The following is a 22,267-nucleotide window of genomic DNA, read 5'->3' on the forward strand; positions in this document are numbered from 1 at the left end:
GTGTATGTGCGTGTGTGTGTGCGTGTGTGCGGGTAAAGTGCGTGCGTGCGTTCGATTCGATTCGTGGTGTGTGGCACAGCGTGGCGTGGCCTGGCTTGAGTTGTGCATTGGTGTGTGTAAATTTTCGGGCCAAATCGAAAGCAAACAGTGAAACAAAGACTCCAAAGGGACAGGCTCAGGTAACGCGTATTGCCACCAACGAATGCGAATGTCCCGCGAACCGGTTGAACTTAAAGTCCGCTTTGTATTCTTTGAGCTTTGGAGCAGCCGTAGGGCCTCACATCTCCAATAGGCGAAGTCGGCGCTCAAGTAACAACTTCGATGAACCTACAAAGCAAAATACAAGCTGAAGCTTATTGCAGCCATACAATCTGCTGTGTGTAGAAAATGTAAGCTTCAAAAGATAAGCCATTTTATTCGAAGTTGTGTCTTTTAAGTTCAAACAAAACACAAACAAAAAATAGTTGAGAAAAAATAGATTTTAAATCTTTATGAATTCCTTTACTAAGGATAGCATTTTAAATCGATGCTCAGAGTACAATTTGAAAGAAATATCAGATATAATTTGAATCTATTTATCGTACAAAACATAATAAATGAATCTAAATAAAGAAAATTCAACCATCAAATACAAACTAGGTGACAAAATTGACCAAAAAGAATGGAAATCTAAAGAAAATATCAATAAATCCAAAAAGTGCAACAATAAATTTGTTAATAAATACCAGGCTTAAAATCAACAACACTAAATTCTATGAAATTTGTGCAAGCGTTATAACAAAATTTATGGCCACAAACAACACATTACAAACGGCTATCTTCCAAAGCCGAAAACTATTTTGTGCTTAAAATTTGGCATCCTTTTGCGCCAAATATATATATCATTTATATATTTATATATATATATGTTTATATATACAGATAGAAAAGTATTGGCAGCATTTCAAATTGGTGAAAGTTCTTTTACCTTTGGCCTACTGCAACTAAACTGGTTGAAAAACAGAAGCGAAGCAAACCAAACAAATTTCAACTCGACTAATAAATCACTTGTCCAAGCTGCAAAGGGAAACTGTTAACTTCAACAGCCTGTAGTCCAAGCGCTTTTCCTTTAGATTTTCCCATTTGTCCCTACCAAGAAACCAACCAGTCGTATGAGTAATGATTTCAAAATTGTTTTGTTCAGTTGCATATGCTGCCGAGCAAAATAATAAATAGTTAGTTGCTTATTTATTTTACGCAATCCTTTGCCAACTGGCTAAAGAGCATACAAAATAAATGTTATTTACCAATATTTGCTAATGTCAGCAACTGAGCCAAACAAATATATAAAAACAGCTCTGTCATTGAGAGAATATTGAGAGCGTTTAGTGTGTATAAGCCTAAAAAATGGCAAGCAATATTTTACTTAAATATGGAATTACCTAAGTGTAGAAAAGAATTTATGAGTGCCATAGATTAACCTAAAACCAACTTACAAGCAATTCCAATTAAAACTTTTAAGGCTGTAACAAAATGCAATAAATTTCAGTCAACCAAAAAATCAAATGGACTTCTCAGCCTTTTTTGAAATAGGCTTCAATATATTTGTTTGATATGCTCGTAAAATTGCTTTCATGTGTGCCCAGCCATTAGCTCAAATGTCGCCACATTTTCATGAATAAATCAAATTGAGGGGCTTTGCTTGGCACCGCTTTCTAATCACAGCGCATTTACAAAAGTAATCTTGAAAAGTGATAAACAGATGATGTCCACAACATAAAATATATATATATATATATATATTTGTATGAATATAATGCAATAAAAAGAAAAAGTTCAAATCAAAATGTGACAGAAACTGAACTGTCCAACTGTCTGACTGACTGACTGACGGACTGATGGAGTGAGTGAGTGAATGAATGACTGACTGATTGACTGACACCTACTCAATGGGCAATGGCTAGCATTTTCCATTGTTTAGTTGGAAAATTTTGTGCTCATCAAGTTAAATTGTGAAAATTAATCAAGTTGAAAAGGTTGCTTGGCCATTTTTGAGGCCGCCATCGTCGTAGAATCTTGCACATGGCAAACAAAAATGAGAAAGTATGTATGTGTGTGTGTGTGTGTGTGTGTGTGTGTGTGTTTGGAATAGCTTTTGTTTTGTTTTGCTTGGTCGCTTTTAGGTCGAGCGGCAGTCAAATCGCAAGTCAACATGCAAGTGAAGGCAAACCTTTTTCATGAGCTCGCCCCCATTTCCCCAAAAAGGAAAACCTTTTGCTTTGCATTCAAGCGGAAATTAAAGCGCCATATAGCACAAAGAAAGAGACACAAGAGAGAGAGAGAGAGAGAGATAGAGAGAGAGAGAGTTAGATACAGAGAGAGAGGTAAAGGAAGTGAGAAGAGTATACTCATAGCTCACACGCGCTCGAATTGAAATTGTGTCCTTAGGCCTGAGATTGACAACGACAACAAAAACAGCAATAAGAAAAATACCAGCCAAAAAAAAGAGGCAAGATAGAAAATAAAAGGCCAACACCAAACACGTGCGATGCGTTTCCTTAAAGCATCCTTTAAATTATTCCCTTTTTAGTTTATTTTTGCTTTCACATTTTTTTTATTTTTGCTTCTGCGAATTATGTTTTTTGGTTTTTTTTTGTCCGGGTCAACAGTTGAGCGAACATTTTTCGTTGCCGACTCAAATGGTAAACCCTTTTTAATTAATGCAGTGACCCCTCTCACCCCAACACAGTAGCTCGAACAAACACCTCATTAACATTTTTTGCAACCGTAGAATGTGTGCAACTCTCTTAAATGAAAATATTAAACGAGTTTATGATTTTTAGATTTATTTTTTGTTTTCTTTTTGAAGCAGCAGGTGCAGCAGCATTACGTTTATAATTAATTTAATTACCACGCACTTCCGAGTTGTTTGACACACAACGTTGACGAGTTGGCTAATAAAATATGTCCACATAAAACTAATTAGTCTGGCCATAAAGCGGAAACAAGAAGTCTGAGCCTTTCTTTCCTGTTGATTAATGTGTATTTCAATAAATGAAATAAATTTCCTGGAATAAAATACGTTTTACTTTTGCAAACAAAACAAATTCCGTGGATTGCAAAACATTTTTCAGTTTCAGAAAGCAACTTTGTTTTGTAAATAAAATGAATGGAAAAGTGACGAAAGCAACCGCGAAAAGTGTCAAGTCAAAAGTTGTATTCATAAATCAAAATATTGCTATAGTGTTCTAAGTTTGTCAAAAGCTATTTACATTTAGGCACTTATTCACCACAATTTAAGTTTCTAAAACTTGTCTTAATTGCCGAATTCACAAAAAACATTTCCCAATTTTAAATCTATGATATTTTATATTTGTACATTTTAATTAAGTTAAGTGAAGAGCAGTAAATCGGGAAAAATATTTTGGTCTGCGGCTTTGCGAATAACACATTTAGTTGTGATCAAAATATTAGTGATGTTGATTTACATAATCTGTAGTCCATATTTTAAATATATCTCCTTTCATATTTTCTCCGATTCCATGAATCATTTTACTCCTCTACAGACGTCATTGCAGCTCGTATTCTTAATTAATCAATTTATTTTAATAATTCTTGTGTGAATAATAGCCAATAAGTCACTGAATTTGACTTACATAATATCAAACAATCTTTGAATATATTAATATTAAAATGGTATTGGTCAGTTGTATAAATTAATTTACTGTAGCCTGACCAAATTTTACAGACACAATCTGCCCATAATTTCACAAACCGGATAAAGTTTAATCTTCTGATTTTCTTAAACATTAAGTGCAAGCACATCTTATACATTTTTTTTAGCTAAAGTTTGCAATGAACCATTAAATGCCAGAAAATAACAACAACAAGAACAACATGTATAACCAACTTTGCTGACAGAAAAAAAACACACCATCAAAAGTAAATGAAGCATAAATGCCAGAAACATACAAGGGGAACGAGGCAAGTGGCAGTGGAAAAATGTGATTTAATTTTTTTTTTTTTTTTTTTTTGCCAAACAACAATTTGTAAAATTGTATAGGGGAATGTTTGGGTGGGGGTCGAATTGATGGAAATTGTAGCTGGCTGTTAGAGCTGTTGAATTCTGGCCATGCGGATGGTTGCGAGGAATTAGAAACACTCTGCGGCAGGAATAACCGGAAGGAATTATATCAACGTCAGACGCGTAGAGGAAATTAAATATTTTAGTGTCTGCGGCTGCTGCGTCGAATTTACACAAATTATAATTTTGTGAATGCAAAAAATAAAAAGACCAATTGTGAAAACGAATTTTTTTTTATGTTACAACCTGCAAATGTGTGTGAGGGTGTGTGTGTGTGTGTTGTGCGTGTGTCTGTTAATGTCGCAATGCGGCTTTTGGAAGTATTATTAAACCACTCACAAGCGAAAGGTAAAACGGTCACGTTAAGAGGATCTGACAGTTAAATGGAGAAAAAAAAGTTCCTTCAAAAACTGTAACAGAAATACAGAAAAAGAATGAAAAGCGAGGAAAAAGAAAAAAAATGTATACAAATTATAACAGCAGGCAAAAATGCGACATGCTAAAAGCGACGAATTCAATTAAAAAACTGTGAAAAAAGAAACGGAAATGAAATTGCTATAAGCTCATTCAACAAATTTCGCAGCGACGCTTCTTAATGGTTTCTGGTTACTGGTTTTTGGTTTCTGGTTATAGCCGCAGTTGTGCCACTCTTCAGCGGCATCGGGCCAAAAGCTACACATGAATAAATTATAAAGTGATTGTAAAGTGTATGTCAAGTGACGGCAAGGCTTGCTGCAAAAAATTTGACTTAACAAATTTTTAACAATTTCCAGTGAATTTCACTGCAATTCACGACTTTTCAAAACCTATTTCGAAAGAGGTTTTCTTTAAATTAATCGCAATTTATTGAAGGAGTTTGCTTTAAATTGTGAAGAGTTGAGTGCGTGGGCATGTTTAAACTTAGAAGGCAAAACTGTTTAGTTAAAATATTAATGAATCTATCAATTCTCATACTTATTATTTATTTTTTTTCTTATTATTATGAAATTAAGACTATTTCTGTATTTTGTGCTTTTCAAAAAACATTTGCTAAGAATTCGATATGTATTTAAAAAGTCACACGAAATTGTGAACTGCAGGATAAAGTTATACGTGCATAAGTATAAGCATTTTTTAAATATCCGCCATTTTGATAACAGTACTTTATATATATATATAGTCAATACAATAATAAAATACATACTAAATAAATATTATTTTGAGTTCTTATGCCTGAAAGTGAAGGCAAATCTATTGTAAATACAAAATCATTTGCCAAAAGTTCCTACTAATAAAAAGTTTTTCTTCTTTTTTTTCTCTTACGCACACACACACACAAACACACCAGCAGCCACTGTAGCAACCGAAAATCATCGAAATTGTCGTCACTTCAATCAAGTGGAAATTTGATTAAAGAAATTTAAAAAAAAATCAAATCTCAAAAGCTGAACAAAACGAAAAACACCCAAAATAAAAGCTGCTAGTATATCAAAAGGTAACAGCAAATGAAATCAACATGCACGCACATGAACGAATTTGGAACGAAAACATCAACAATAACTATAGCAAGTCAAACAAACTAACATAGCAAACATTAAAATTCAGCGAAGCGGAAAGCTCTCAGCAAGGGCCAAGTAAAGAAAGGTTTTTCAAAAGCGGAAATACAAAGCCTCATAGAACCAATGAAATCCATATACATATAAAAGATTAACGAAGTGAATACGTATTAAAAACCCCAAAAATAGTAGCAGCTACACAAAAAAAAGAAAGAAAAAAAGTAATGCAAATTGAAAGGTACGAGTATAGTAGTTAGTGGCTGCAACGCCTTGGGGACTTAAAGTACAATTAAGGACGCACAGCTGACGACTGCCTTGAGACAAGGACATTTCATACACTGCTTTTTTTTGTGTGTATTTGTGTGTGTGTGTGTGTGCTCTCCATCGACTAAAGCACGAAATTAAGTGCAGATTATCAGCAGATTATATTTTAATAGCATTTCAAGCTGTTGCCTTTCACGACAAAACCTAAAGGACGTCAACGGCAACGGCAACAGCAACGGCAACAGCAACAGCAACGACGACGACGGCGACCAGCCGCAGCCAAAAGGACTTGAATAACAACAAATACATTGTAACAATGTGTTAGTGCGCCGGTTGTGTGTGAGCGCATGTGTGTGTGCGCATGTGTGTGTTAGTCAATGTGAGCAAGAGCGGCTTGTTACACGATGGCAGCTCTTCGATTTTTTCAAAGCAGCCTCAACTAAAGCAAACATAAGCGCGTTGGAAATTGAAATAAAAGCAAGCCGAGTAGTTTTATTGCCCAGTGTTCCGTGAGTGTGCCACAAAACAAAAAAATAGTAAAAAGAAACGAAAAGAAAAGAATTGAATTAAAACATTAAGTATACGCGGTGTGAAAGCTTAACGAAGCTGAAGGAAAATCAAAGCAACAAGTGAGTGAACGAATTAATATAAAACTATATACATATATATATATATAACATTGGACCTTGGTTAATAAAATGTTAAGAGCTATTTAATTATTGTATTTTTCATTTGCGAAACATTCAGCTAAAAGGTTTCTGTTATACGTCAAATCATTTTATTTTAGTTATATTTTTCACTACATTTTTTAAGAAAAAATCTAAAGGCATATACTATATTATTTTTAGTTATTCCTTAGTTCGTATTCAACTTTACAATCAAACGAAAACTATTAAAAAATCACAACGTTGTACAAAAAAAAAACTTCCTAAACACATGTGACTAAAATGCCTTCTCCTATCCATTTTACCCCCATTTTATCGCCTAAATAGCTTTGCTGTCTGAGAGCTTTGACTGTTAATTAATGCCAGCCAAGAGCAGCCGCTGCAGCATATTTAAAAACGCATTAGCTTTTCGGCTTTGGAGCCCGCAGAGAGTGTCATAATTTTATTTTGGGTAGCACAGCACAAAAAACATTTCGACCAAGGGCTTAAAAAATATTAGCGTAGTCCACAAAATATAATACAAAAAATATGAGTGGCGCATACATAAGAATTATATTTTCATATACGAGTGTGCAAAAGAAAATGTTGTAATTATTTGAAATGCTGCATTAGGACAACCAAACAGTTAAATCTCAGCCTCTTCACATATATACATATATACATTCATTTTTTTTGGGCAACAGCTCGCATATGTTGCTAATTTCATTTTTTTTGTTTGTTTTTTTTTTTGTGGGGGTGTGGAGGGAGGGTTGGGGCAACAAAGAGACAACGCATGACTGGCAACACTTGCTGAGACATTAAAACGCAAACTTTTGTTGCGTTAGGTAGTGGATAGAGGGGTGTGGGGCGCTGCTGCTATATCTGCATCATCCTAAGCATCCTTGGCATCCTTAGTGGCTCATAATGTGCTGTTGCTTAGCTGCCGTTTGTTGGCTTAATGCTATTTGCCTGCCAGTTGGAATCTGTCACCAAGCAAGCTACGTGACAATATAGCATCGTACAGAGCGTGTGCGTATGTGTATGTGTGTGTGCGTGTGTGTGTGTGTTCTGGTGTGTGATTGCGGTAGACCGCTACTTTCCTGGCTGACCTCAGCCAAGCTGCTGCGCAACTTACCTGACAAAACTTTAACGCAAAAATTTCATTTAAAAGTTTCACCGTTGCTGCGGAACTCAACTGAATCGTTGCCCACATCCAACATTCAACATCACCCATCTCCGTCCTCTATTCCCCAGGGTCACCTTTGGACGCACGCCAGCTGCTTGAAAGTTGCACCCACCCATTCCACCAGTCCAAATAGCCATCAGTTTCTTGGGACAACTTTTCTAAATGGACATTGACATTCTATGGTTTGTTTTTAGTATATTCCATATTTTTTTCTTTTTATTTCTGCCCATCATAAGCGTTCACACAAATTTTAAGGATACAAGACACGAAGCCTTGGCCTGACCATTTTGAGTTGTCAACTCTGCACTCTGGACAGTACAGAGTGGACAGTGGACAGTGGACACTCCCTGTCACTTCATTAGCATTAGCAAGTTGCCAGCGGACTTTACAAAAATTTGACGGATTCTGTGCAACAATTTAATATGCCGTTGGAACATCAAAAATTCAACTAGATTTTTTTAAAGCATTTACTTTTAGAAAATCTAATTTCGAAAATATTGCCATGCCAGTTAGTATATTTTTATATCTGTTTCTCGAGTTATTTAATTAATCACGAACAAATTTAAAATGGCTGTTTGAAAATATTTTATGTATTTAATGCATATTTTATGAAAATATTGTAACTTTTACGAATTTAATATTCAAGCTATCATACTCAGCTATCCAAGGTGGAAGAGTATATTAGTTTTCAACAATGTTCGTAATAATAAATATTTGTATATTCGTCAGATCAAGTTTTATAAGTTGGAGATGGAAATCGATTAGATGGAAAAATGAATCTTACATCGATAAAACCACATATCTCGCACATTTTTAAGACTAGAGTCACCAAAACTTGGAAGATATCTCCAAACTTAAAGAGTGAATTCAAAGAATAAATGGTTAATAATTGGTCCAGGTGCATCCAGTCAGATACGCAATATCCACAACCCCGAGAAATAGAGTTTTTGGACACCTTTTATATAGTTGTTGTTATTAGAGTATTCCGCAGTCGGTTACGCACTACTAGAACGTTTTTGTTTGTTTGTTTTTACCTGTTTAATGGATCGTTTTTTTAACCATTTTCCTTCTAGGGAGCAAATTTAATTGGTTTTCAGTTTTTGCCGCATAAACGAAATTGTTGAAATGGTTGAATTGCATTTTTTTATGCGAATTTTTCACTTTGTATTTATTTTTTTTTTTTTTTTGGAGTTTGTGGTCGTACACGCATACTTATTTATGCAACAGCTGTTGTTTTTCTTTAGTCTCGTTGTTCTTAACTAATTAAAGCGGCTTAATTGCATAAATTAAAGAAACGACGCAAATGGGCAAATAAAATGATGCGTATGTTATTTGTTTTACATTCGAGCCGCGTAAATAAAACACGACGGAGTTTTTCCATTTGTCTACATAATTTAAATCCAAACTTTTCTGGGTGCCAATTAACGTATTGTAATTCATCAGGATTTATTTTTAATGTTTTTAATGTCAATATAAATATTTATTTATACAGTTTATTAATATCTTGTGTAACATGCGAACCTTTTTTTTTTAATTTGAAATCAATGTGAAAATCGATTTTTATTCATAATAAATAATATTAAATTTATTCACATCACAATTTACATAAATACATATATGATGTCAAATATAACTTAATTTATATAATTTGAAAAACTCTTTCACATCAATCAAATTAGCCTTAACTTCCAGCAATTTCGTTAGACAAATAAGCAGCAGAAAAAAAAGTTCAAGCAAAGTTAATGCGAAAAGTGTAAAAAAAAGTGAATTGCGCACAATTTGTTCATTTCTTATCGACTGGGAATATATGTGAGAGGAGTCCACAAGGCGGGAGGCGTGGTGGTTGGGGCATCCAGCAGGGCAGCAAATTGTAACAGACACGAACTTGTGCACACACCCACACACACACACACACACATACAGCCCCTATGTTTTTAAAGCACTGGAAAAGCGTCCTCGTTGGGTAGTAAACACTTATTAGATGTCACCAAGACGAAGGAGTGCGGACAGCGCAGAAAGGGGGGGAAATGGAGCAATGGAGCATGCTGCTAAGGAGTATTCAACTAATAAAAATGTCAAAACGCATGAAGTTGATGACAAGCAAACGCAGAATGACAGCAGATCCTATGTGAGCAGGACGCACAAGGATTTTGCTCTAACAGCCTCCCCTGCCACCGGTGGGAGGCCTGTTCTCTCTGCCAGTTTGCCTGCCTGGGTTCCGTTTTGCCCCTTAATACTACTATGAGCAACAATTTGACACACCTGCTGTGTGCGCGTGTGTGTGTGTGTGTCTGTGTCTGTTCGTGTGCGCAGAACTCAATTCTATTCCGGGCGCTTATGTAACATGTGTGTGTGAGGCTTAAGTTGCACTCTCTCCCACTTATTTTCTTCAGCTTTTCTTTTCCTCGCTAAACTTTCACAATTAAAAGTTGGAATTTTTCGCCACGCACGCATCGTTTCAATTTTTGTTTGTTGGATTGGCTTAAGTGGGACTTATCATATCAGCTGGCCAAAAGTTGTCTAAAAATATCTCAATATATATTTATATATATGTTTTATACAACAATATATTAAATACACATATTTACTCGACTTTTAATTACGCAGCTTTTCAGTGCGCTCACGTACACGGCAATGTCGTGGTGAGAAAGTTTTATTCCTTTTACTTTTGCTACGTGTCCACGAGCAAAAAGCATTTTCAATAAGCGTCCTCTTCTATTACCTTCCCCTACCCCGCTTTCCCATTCCCCTGCTCATTCGACCATTCTTCTTAGTCTGCTTATGGCCTGAGGCGAATTGATAAACTTTTTGGGCACTTGGCCTTGGCCTGGTCAAAGGTCAAACAATAAACTTGTACGACCCAACATGCACAATGCCTATTTAAAATATTATCGTATTTCATTTACCAATTTACAAAATCATTGCGCCAGACATAAAAAACAACAATAACAACAGCTTTTAAGGACATCAGCTCAAGTTTCCAGCTCAACGCGCTGCTCAAAAACAAAGTAAAACATGATATGGCAAAATATGTATGAAGCAAAACGGGTTGCAAATAAAAACATGGCTTAAAAGTTGTCAATGTACAAAGGAAATTGTACTTTTGCTCTATTGTTCAGCCAAAAGCCGAACGATTAAAATATTTCCATGAAAATTATATACTATGAAAAATGATTTAAAATGGGTAAAAAGAGTATAATGAAGTTGTGTAATAGGCAGAGAGAATCATCTGTGATACCATTAAGTATATTCATTCTTGATCAGGATCAACAGCTCAGCCATTTTGGTCTGTTCGCCCTTCTCAGAGACTATGAGCACTAGAGACTTTAAATTTAGAATAGGTCCTCGTACATACCGAGCATTTCAAGTTTATTTTACTTTGTGGATATCCATAATGAAAAATAAATTAATTTAATTCTAATTCCAAGAAAATTAATGTGCCTTAAATATCAGAGGTGAATTCTAAAACTATTCAAGCTGTCACTAAATTCAAATGCGTATTATTTAATTCAATTAAATTATAATAAATACACAGAGCTGAACTTGATTTAAAGCATAAGCAACCAGAATATATGTAATTTTGTATAGTTCACAAGTTATACAACTAAGAATTAAGCTCATAGTTTATTGCTTTGTGGCATCAACGTTTAGGGAGGCAGAAAATTAGACAAGTAAAGAGCGGAGACTGCACACAGGGATACACGTGACACACACACACACACACCCATCCATACACACACTTATGGATTTACACACGTGGCGTATGCGCCATATATTAAGTATACGCCTACAAGACAAAACGCTGCATGTTCACGCTATATGGCCCTGGATTCGCTGCCAGCAGCTTTGTCTGTCTGTCTATCAGTCTGTTATTTAAACAAAGCAATTAAAATGATTTTCCAAGCGCTTTCTTAGTAAGGAAAAAAACAAAACAAACACACACACACACACACACAAAACAACAAGAATAAGAACAAGCACAGCTTGAGCTCTTCATGTAATGTTTGCCCTTGTTGTAGTAGTTCTTGTTGTTGCTGCTTTGTTTTGTTGTTTGTTTAGACGCAGGCATGTATACATAACATTTTCAGCAACAGCAACAACAAATTGAATGAACACGCGCCCCGAAAACATTTAATAAACACAAAAAGCATCAACAACAACAACAACAAACATAACAACAACAACAGCAACATTTCACAGGCTTCAGCGTCTGCCTTTGAAACTTAATGAAATGTAATGATGAGCGGTAGCTGAACGGTTACGAGCGAGGCGAGGTGCCTAGTCAGCAGTCAGACATAGGCAGACGAGCAGACAGACAGTCGGTTTGATGTAAAGGGGAAATGAAAATAACAATAGTAAGTGTAAAGAACACAGCAGCAGCAACAAAAACGACAACAAGGCGTTGTAGTAAAAGGGAAATGTTGGAACTTTGCATTGAAAATGAAAATGAAATGAGACATGTGTAGTCTGACAAGGAAGTGAAAGTGATATACTTAAGACACATGCGTACAACTTCAACAAATTGAAATGAAAACAATTCTGTATAATATAATTTTGGTCTGACGAAATCTGAATACTCTTCGCGTTGACATAATTAGATAAAATGTCTGTTTAATTGACAGAAATTTTGTAGAATACTTAAGTGTTATGTGGCAGTTTCCGATATGTTTAGTTAGGTAAGGTGAATCATATTAGGCTCATTGTGCTACCTCATTGGAGTTAATTGCCTTAATTTTTGATACTCCTGCAGTAACCATTGGACTTATTTTATTTCATCAGCACGATAGTTTCAACAGAAGTCAGTGTGAGCGACGGACAGCCAGGATATATTCAGTTGTACGAATGAGATGCAAAAGTTCACATATCACACTTCTCGATATCAATTCCAATAAAATATCTCTGGCAGGGTATTAAAACTTGTCTTTAAATTCTTAATCTTGAAAACGGCGCTTAAGCATGTGCCAGTCATACATATGTACGCTGTCTGTCAATTCATTTCCGGCTTAGTAATTAATCCTTTTGATTCCAGCATGCTTAAAAACCAAAGAAGAAAAAAAATTCACACAGACACAGTCAAATTTCATGAAAAACTTTTACCAAGCCAAGGGCAAAAGTTGAAATTTGGCTTCAAGCGAGAGAAATGTGCATGTTGAGGTTGGGTGGAGAAAATTGCTGGTTTTGGCTGCTGGAGTGCCTTTTAGTTAAGCAATTTTAATGCGTGCACAATTAATTCAACAACAGCCAGAAGGACTCCACTTTAAGCTCCACTTTTTGCTTGCTATCCCCGTTTTCCAGGAGAGTCCTCAACTTCGCTGCCAGCTAACTTTATTTTTTTCCCCTTTTTCTGTTGCACTAATTTGCATACGCTACAAATTGCAGCGCAGCATTTGCATTTTTTTTTACTGTTAGTCTCACGTGCGTTGGGATAGAAAAGTTTTCGAGGGCGCAGTTAATGTCAAATACAGCCACTTAACAACAGTTATTCCTGTTGCTACTGCTGCTGCTGCTGCTGCCGTCGATTACCAACAAATTTGTGCAAATCCCGCACATGTGTGTGCATCACATTAATCTGCATACCGCCCCCCAACCAACTGACGGATCGAACACCTGCTAAAGGCCACATCGACGGAGGGAAAACAAATATGATTAGAAAAAAAACTGTAATTACCGTTAAGTGCTGATTTTTGAGATTCATTTACAGTTGCGGGTGCTGCATTTGAAAAGAGGATTAAAGAGGCGTTGACAGCAAAGTTTTCCAATACCCAATAACCTGTATAGACTAAAAGAATCATAGAGTTATATGATATCTTGAAACACATTAGATATATGTATAAATTCCAGACCAAATCTAATCGATTTGGCAGGTAGATCGAGTTAGTTGATTTTAATTTATTAACTGAAGTCTATCTATGGCAAACTGAGAGAGTTAAAAGCACCAAGCAAAGCACCAATCTGCATACAGAGTATCTGCTAGTCGTGTACTCTCAACTGGATTACTACTACTCGCTAATGTCAAAGTTCCAATTAGTGCTGTAATTTGTTGAAGTATTTAATGCAATGCCATGGGTAAAAAAAAGATACGTATTTAAAAAATGTAAAAAGCATCGAATTCAAAAGAAAAATAAAATGGAAAACGATGTTGATATCAGTTAATGCTCTTGCCTTCTGTGAAGTGTAACAAATGTGCATGTGAGTGGGAATTTATCCAGCCAGTTAAAAATAATTCAGAATTGCAGCTTTTTTATTTGTGTGGACTAAGCTTTGAAGTTTTTCACACTGTTTTTAGTTCAATTTAACTTTTTTGCTGGGGAAACTCGATCAAAAAAAAAACACCCCATTAAATTAGAAAATTCCAAAGTGAGTGCACACATTTGGAAAAATAAAATGCCGGATAGCGTATGGCAGACTAAAAAAAGGTATTTAAAAATATATTCCAATTTGGCCCAGCAGCAAAATTCCCATTGCGATGATTTGGCTTCAAGAGTGAATTTCAAACATAATTGTAATCAAATTTTACATTCACCCCAATGCATTCATTAATTAAGTTCGCAACTTCAGTTTTAGTTGTTTCCACAGAAACCTAAGCACCAATTAATTATCATCATTTATTTTGTGCGTTGTATCTTTTATAGCTACCACATTTAAATGCTCGCAAGCACTTGCGTTGCAAATTAATGCTCGACGCGTATTCCAAACTGTTGTTAACTATCTTTAAATGTCAACTGACATAGTTTGCCACAGTTGAACTGTGCACCCCTAAATATGCTCTACATACATTTCACTTAAATGCCAGCCATATATCGTCTGTCTGCCTGGCTGCCTGGCTGCCTGTCTCTCAGTCTGCTCTGTGCTCTGTGCTCTTCGGCTTGTCGTGGCAGCTGCCACACTCCACACTCTGCATAGTTTTGTTGCAGAGAGTCTCGCAGTCACACACTGAAATTACGTGACACATTTAAAAGAAAGCAGAACTAATGTCATAGCCTCTGCAGAGCTTGTTTCGTTACGTGGGCTGGGGAGAGTTGCGTATGGAAGCGATGGGTATGCGAATGGGGATGGGGATGGGGATGCTGATGGGTATGAGTGTGTTTGCTGGTGGTGGTGCTATCATCATGGCATCATGGGAAAAAGCCCAGCCCAAACACTTTAGATGTCATTGTACCGCATTTAGATTGAGTTGCTCTCAGCAGCCAAAACATAACACACGCATGAGGAAAAATCCTTGTGCTCATCCTCATTCTCTTCCTGAACCATTTACACAGAAAAAAATTAGTATGTAATGCCGTTCATTGTAACAAGAGAAATAAAAACAATTTTCAGATGCGAGTCGGTAAATTGGTGTGCCAAAAATTTGGATTTATTGTCTTTAATTAAATTTTATTTAAAATTTAATCAAAGTACAAATTTCATGCTAGATTTGGCTTTTCAGTGTAGTCACACTGTTTCGTATGCCTGACTTGTTAGTGTCACTTAAGCTCGAGTCTTTAGTATCCATCCCCCAACCTGAACACACACATGCAGATGGAAAGATTTCTGAGACTGAGGCACTTGTATATAATTGTCTATGTAAAATTATACAACATATAAGTATTCTCTCATGATTTTTACCCCTCCTCCCTTTTTTTTCTTCCACCTCTGCATAATTTGAGTGGAGCTCTCCAAATAATCATAGGCATACATTTATGTGTAAACACAAACACACACACACACATGCCAAATTTAACGCTGGCCTCATAAAATATTTATACACTCTGGCCAAATATTTAATTGTCAAACACGAGTCGGGAGCACAGAGATAGAGATAGAGAGATAGAGAGAGAGAGAGAGAGAGAGCAAAGTTATATTGCAGCCATATTTGCTGGCGCAAAGGCGTGTACAAATATTGATATCACGGCTAAAGCTCGACTCTCTGGCAGATTGGCGTGCAGTACAGTCAACAGTATAATGACCAGCGTTGACGATGATTTGTTTGTCGAATGAGTTCCATACTAATACCTAACCTGTTTTAACAATGCTGAAAATATCGAAAATTTAATAGTTTAATTGCACGGAAATCAACAAGCAAATAAGCTTCAATCCACACAAACTCACACACCTGCACACACACACACACTCACGCACAAGTTTACACACACAAATGACCACAAGCAGTTAAGCTACAACAAATACAAATCAAATTGTGCATTTCCGTTCAATCGCGCTCTCTCTCTCCTTCTCTCTCTCTCTCTCTCTCTATCTCCTTCTCTATCTCTAGCTCTCTATCCATTTGTTGTTTGTTGCCTAGTTACAATCCCTCTTTCTCTCACCCCCATTCTGGCTCAAAATCATAACTGATTACCGCTGAAAATTGTTATCAATTTGCAATTAAGCACCATTGAATGCCTGAAAATGTGCATGTCTGTGCCGCATCTGTGGTTTCTGCGAATTTCCCTGCGGTTTCCATAATCATCTAACCATTTTCGCTCCCCCACGAAGCTGTGTCTGGCATTTAGTAGCCGTAATGCCCTGCAGTTATTCAGTAAGTGTGTAACTAAAACGCAGAAAACACAATTTAAATAAACGTACAACTTAAGCCAGGTATAATGTAAATCTACGGCTTATTTTGAGTATATATCTTAAGTTATTTATACGATGCTATTATTATTATTATGTTATATTATGATAATATAGAATTAATAAGTTTTAGCCACTTATTCGTTTATTTTTTAATAGTTTATATCGTAAAAGTACTGAAACTGTCAAGAAAGAATAAAAAAAATAAAAATTAATAAATAAATTTTTTGGTTTATTTAATTGATTCGAAATAACACACTTAAGATAGAATATACTAAATATTAATTTGTTTTAAAAATCAAGCAAGCAAATAGTTGAATAAAATAACTAAAAGGAATTCCTTATTTTCAAATAGTTTCTTTGACTAAATAAATTGATCAGAGTTTGTTAAAAACTATATCAATTGGTTCAATCAAAGAACCTCAATAATTGCTAGCTTCCTTGTTGTAAAGATAGTTCAACTAAAACAATATCATTTTGTATTTTAAGGAGTGTCTTCAATTCAGCACAAAGTGGTCATTAAATGAATCTCGTCACAGTCGACCATTTGACATTAATAGACACACAATATACAAAGAATCAAATTGGCTTCATTATTGTGTAAAAGCCGCATTCAAGTCAAGTCTTATGATATCCATGATAAACAATTGTCACAAAGATGCATTTGTCAAAGTGAAAATCCAATTGATGTTGTAAATTGAAACTAGACAAAGTGCAAAGCTGCATGCCAAGAACTGAGAAATCAGGGCAGTTTGTTGTTGTACTTGTTATACTGCTATACAAAATACACATCTACACAGACATCTACAAGCGCACAGAGATATTCCTATGCTCGTATGTGAATGCGATAAAGCTCAAATAACAAAGCTATCTGCCTGTCTACACATCCATATTCACATCCATATCCACATCCACATCCACATCCATATCCATATCGGGCCGAAGGATGAGCAGGATAACGAGTACGCTGGCGTATCAAAAGTTATTGTGGCAGAAGCGGCGAAGTCGCAGTCATAGTTGGAGCCAAGGATTATTAAAGTATTAGAGACAGGCAACGACCAGCAGCAGCGCGCTTGAATGAAGCTTGAGCACAAGCAGCTGAACTATATGCTCAAGATGTCGCTATACACTGAGCGAAAAAATAGATACAATTTTCAGGAAAGGCAGCTCGCTAAGAACATTCAGCACTAGCGTTTTTCTACGTTTTTTGATTTTTTCATTAAAATTCTAATTCAAATAACATTGAATGGGCCTAATTATTTTTCAACCAAATAAGAAGTGTTTTGTATTGAATAATAAAAGTGTAATAAATGTTAAGAGTGTAGCTAAATTTGCTCACTTGGCTGCCCTAAGGCTACAAAAAAATCCCTTGAACAAAGCAATCGAAATACTTTGCTCGAAATCAATTCTTTCGAATCAAGTTTCAAAACTGTTTTGTTTTGTACAGTGTAGCTGTAGCTGAGCTTTGATTGTAACTTTGCGCACTTTATGACGCCCGTTGTCTTTGCCAAAATGCCTTGGGGCTCATATGTGAGAGGCTCGGCAAGTTGGCGTGTCATAAAAACTCCAAGCCCCAAATAGGAAACGCACATGCATAAGTGAAAGACAAAAGGCGCACCGAAGACAAAAGCTGGGCAGCAGAACGGAATGGAAAAAGTAGCAACAACAACAGGCAAGAAAATATGGAAAACTACAGAAGCCACGGCACTTGACAACGTTTGTTGATAACAAGCAGAGAACAGGACGCAGACCCTGTGTCTTTGTATCTATAGCACTCTCCTTCTCTCTCTGTCTCCGCTCCTATGGCCCTGCTTTCCTGTCCGGCGGAAGTGCTCGGGCGTGTAGCTTGATAAAGAAAACCAGCAACAGCAGCAGCAGCAGCAGGATAGTGGCCAACAACTCGACGCAGTTCGGCGACAAGTAAGAAGTGGAATTATTAACTGCTATTGCACTTTCAAGTGCTCCCTTGCGCCTGCCCTTGTCCCTGTCTCAGCCTCTCTCACTCTCTCTCTTTCTCTATCTGTGAGTAATGTGCTTGGCCTGCAAAGCGGAAATGCAGCCAGCGGTGCTATGTGGCACCAGCTGCAACTGCAACTGCATCTGGCATCGAAATTGCAGTTCGTAAATAAACAAGAAAACAAAACTTTTTTTGACACACCAATGCTTAAATACCCTTCCACATCGGAGCTCACCTAGAGTCTTATAAGTTTTACCTAAAAGCCCATTAGTTATTTCTATAAGAGCTTAACGAAACTTCCCCGCAATGTTAAGAACCCAACAGAACTGGAAACTATTAAGTTTGTATATGTATATATATATATGTATATGTGTACGTATTTATGTATATAAATCATAAAGTTACACATATCAATGAAAAAAGAAAGTATACTCTTTGAAAAGTGTATAAAAAGTGAAAAGTCATAAAGGAAATATGCTTTCAGATAAACGTTTCAATTGACATCAGATTTTATGAGCAACATATTATTTTCACTCTGCGAGAAAAGCGCGCAGTTAAAAAACGTAAAAAAAAGAAGCTGTTGCTAACATTTCGAGGCAAAAACTAAAGTTTTTCATGCTGCCATTTGCCATTTGCAATCGGAATTGGAGTTGGCGAGTTTAGAATTTTGCTAAAAGTTCCATAAACGTCAGTCATTGATTTCTGCGAACTGGAATTTTCGTTGCAAAGTTTTATTGTTGATGTTGTTATTTGGAATATGTTTCATATTTCGGCATTTGGCATTTGTTTGGCCCGCAGCCAAACAATTTTCCACGTTGCGTATGCGTAATATGTGGGCGGCACATTTAAGGGGGGATGGCAGGTCGGGCATAACTATGGGCGTGTTTAAATACATCTCATATTTCTGTCTGCCACGTGGTTCGTTTGTTTGCCAAATATGTAGCACTCGATGCGTGCTAATAACGTGGTTTCACTTAATTAGAATTTGATGGGCCAATGCCTAATTAAACAAATAACATCTGTTTCAGAGTGGAGTGTCAAATAACATTGAGCTGCAATTTGATCTGTATTAATATTCGGTATATATTAATCTTAAACATATTTCAAATGTACTTTACTGATAGACAGTAAACTTGTTTTGATATTTAAATCAAAAATATGTTTAATATATATATATGGTTTGTAGCACAAATCTATAAATTTAATTAACACAAGCACTCAACGCAAATGCTCACAAAACTATGCAAATTACACATGCCGATGAAATGAAATTTTCAAAATGAATAGTCAATCGAAAAGTACGAACATCAAATAAAAGTTTGCTCAAAATTATGAATGAAAAATAGCTGAACTGTTCAATATAATAATTTATTTGTTTGACAGCTCAATAAATAGAATGGATAGATTGATTGTCCAAAAACACATATGTATTTATATATAGCCTGAAAATTTGACTTCATATATACAACTTTCAATTACTTAATTAAACGTACTGGGTAAAAGCGGAATTGATTGATTGATAAACGCAGATTTTGTAGCAATTTTCAGATTATTATTTTCAATATAGATTAAATTCTATATCAAATACTTTATTTATATTTGAAGTGCATTCAATCTCTGTGGCAATTTGTGTTCAATTCATTAGAGCTGACAGGGACGTAGAAAATGGTAATGATTTTCGTAAACATTGCCAAGCAAATGATGAAGCACACAAAAAGATGAGATCGCAATGAAAGAATTACTCAATGATTCCTGTTTTTATGTCTCACTTTAATCGGACGCGAAACGGAATTCGGAAAAATTGGAAATGGATAAGAAAAGCGAGCGAATTTTTGAACGTGTTAATGTCGAGTCTAGGTTGCTAACAAGTAGACAAACAAAGTTAAAGAGAGCGAAAGAACAAATGATGGCAGCCATTGAGAAATGAAATGAAATCAACGCCATTATTATTTTTGGACACGCCCACTCTCCCCATCCCCCCCGCCCACACGCACTCACCCACTTCTTAGCTGTTGCCGCCCATTTCGGCACTTGCTGCTTCTTTGGAACAACGGCATCTTCATTTTCCGCCTGTCTTTTGGTATTCCTTGCTTTTGGATACTTTGCGTTTTTCTCCCAAATGAAATTTAATTGCAAAAAATAACAAACAAACATAAGAAAAAAATTCAAAATGAAAATGGGAAGCAGAACTGTGGAAAATAAACAAAGGCAGAGGCAGCAACGTTTAATTCATTTGCATTGCTCTCCCACGGCTGTCATCAGCAAATGAATAAATAAAAGAAAGTGTATCTCATCTGGCCTTGGTTTACATTGTGGGAGTTCATAATTGGACTGAGATTTCATTGTCTTCGAACTGTTAAGTGCATACCAAGTGCGTGTCATGCTAAAATTAAGTTGATTTCCGGTGGAGTAAAAACAAATAACATTTCCATCATCTTATGTGGAGAGTACAGAAAAAGATGTGTGCAGTTGAATTTCAGTGAGTAAAATACTGTTTAAAGTTAGAATTGATTAAGAGTAATCACATATAATATATTTGTATATATTATTACATTAATAAATAACCAAAGGGTTTCAGACTGCATCGCAAGAGTGAAAACCATAAGGTTTTCCATTTAAAAAAGTTTTCGGACTGCTAAGCAGAAGTCGACGCCCTGAGTTTTTCCAATAAAAATTTTCCATATAGCTCCTCATTCCAAACTTAAATATATGGTTTTTATACCCTGAACTCGTTTAAAATTGGTGAAAAGGCAGAAGCATATCCAATTTGACCTAAATTATAATAAATATTTAGATCTATTTGAGCCACAATTGCGTCCAATCGACTGTTTCAATAGCACCCACAAATTAAATGCTGCAACAGCGTGAGTTGCCATGTTGCCACGTGCCACGAGCCTCATGCACTCAAAATTTCACTTTCAATTTGCATGGCTAAAGCCAGTTGGTGTTTATGGCCAACACGCGTGCATGGCAAAAGCCGAACATTTTCATAATTCATAAGCGACGCGGTTAAAACCGACACTGTGGCAAGCAAAGCGACTCTATTGCAGCAATGGAGAGCAACACTTGAATTTGCTATTTGTGCCAGGCAAACAGTAAATTATGTTTTAACAACTTAATAAATGGTGCCACACTGGACACGGCCAACATTTGAATATTGACCGCTAAAAACGATACGGCGAGGGAAGGAAGCAGCGCCAACAAATGTCCATTTGGCGCAGCTTCTCCTACGGATGCCTGACGAATAAAGCGTGCAGTTTGCGTCATCATCAACGAAATCCGCTCGCTTTTTATTTGACTGCCTTTCCTCTTGTTTTTTATGACAGTGGTGAAATTTATATAATAATCATAAAAGCTGAAGAACATGACCGTTGCGGAAATGCTGCGATTTATTTGTATTTGCAGAGTGTGTGTGTGCTTCTGTCTCTGTAGTTGCCTTTTTTTATATGCCGCCAATTGATTTGACTGGCAGTCCAGCAAAAAAGGGGGCGAGGCGGCCTGAGGGCCTGCCATATATGGGAGGTAAGTGTGCATGGCTTGGGGATTGTTTTGTGCTCACATCGGCGCATAAAACCGAAACATTCACAAATGCACGACTTGATGCGGCACAGTTTATGAGCAGGCAGTTTTTTTTTACTTCGCTTCTACTTCTTTTTTATGACACAACAAACACACACGCTGCACATCTGATAACACATCAACTGAGGGCTGAGCTGTGAGCAGTGATGAGCTTGGGAGGCTGGCAAGGCTATTAAACGAGAATATTGTTCAAATTAAAGAGCATATAATGAGAAAACATTTAATGAATTAGGAACTGAAGGTGATCCACTAAGAGAAATGAGAAATGTTATGTGTTATGTTCTAATTAAATTTAAGTATTCATCTTGAGGTCAAACCATATACAATAAGGCCTGGTTTTTGAAAATCTTATCATTTTTATCAAAGTTATGCGTATGGAAAGTTAAGAACCCTCCTTAACAATGACACTTTTTGAGGCAATACTTTTAACATGAGAACCAAAATCTCATTTTCTATATTAAATATTTTATTAATTATAAGGTCAGACTA

General features: G+C 36.1%; 1 long non-coding RNA gene across 2 annotated transcripts in view; it reads left to right on the forward strand.

Moving 5' to 3' along the window:
• The window catches only part of LOC116805318, an 86,998-nt gene continuing 64,731 nt past the window's right edge, over nucleotides 1-22,267 (forward strand). The window contains exons 1-2 of one of the 2 annotated variants that reach the window (XR_004365127.2): nucleotides 1-389; nucleotides 5,394-6,491. This is a non-coding gene — a long non-coding RNA (uncharacterized LOC116805318). Of the gene's footprint in view, nucleotides 390-5,390; nucleotides 6,492-22,267 lie in introns of both variants that reach the window. The other variant, XR_006246612.1, reaches the window with a different exon arrangement.

Source organism: Drosophila grimshawi, unplaced genomic scaffold (genome assembly GCF_018153295.1).
Source record: "Drosophila grimshawi isolate 15287-2541.00 unplaced genomic scaffold, ASM1815329v1 contig_1377, whole genome shotgun sequence".
NCBI classification, from domain to species: domain Eukaryota; kingdom Metazoa; phylum Arthropoda; class Insecta; order Diptera; family Drosophilidae; genus Drosophila; species Drosophila grimshawi.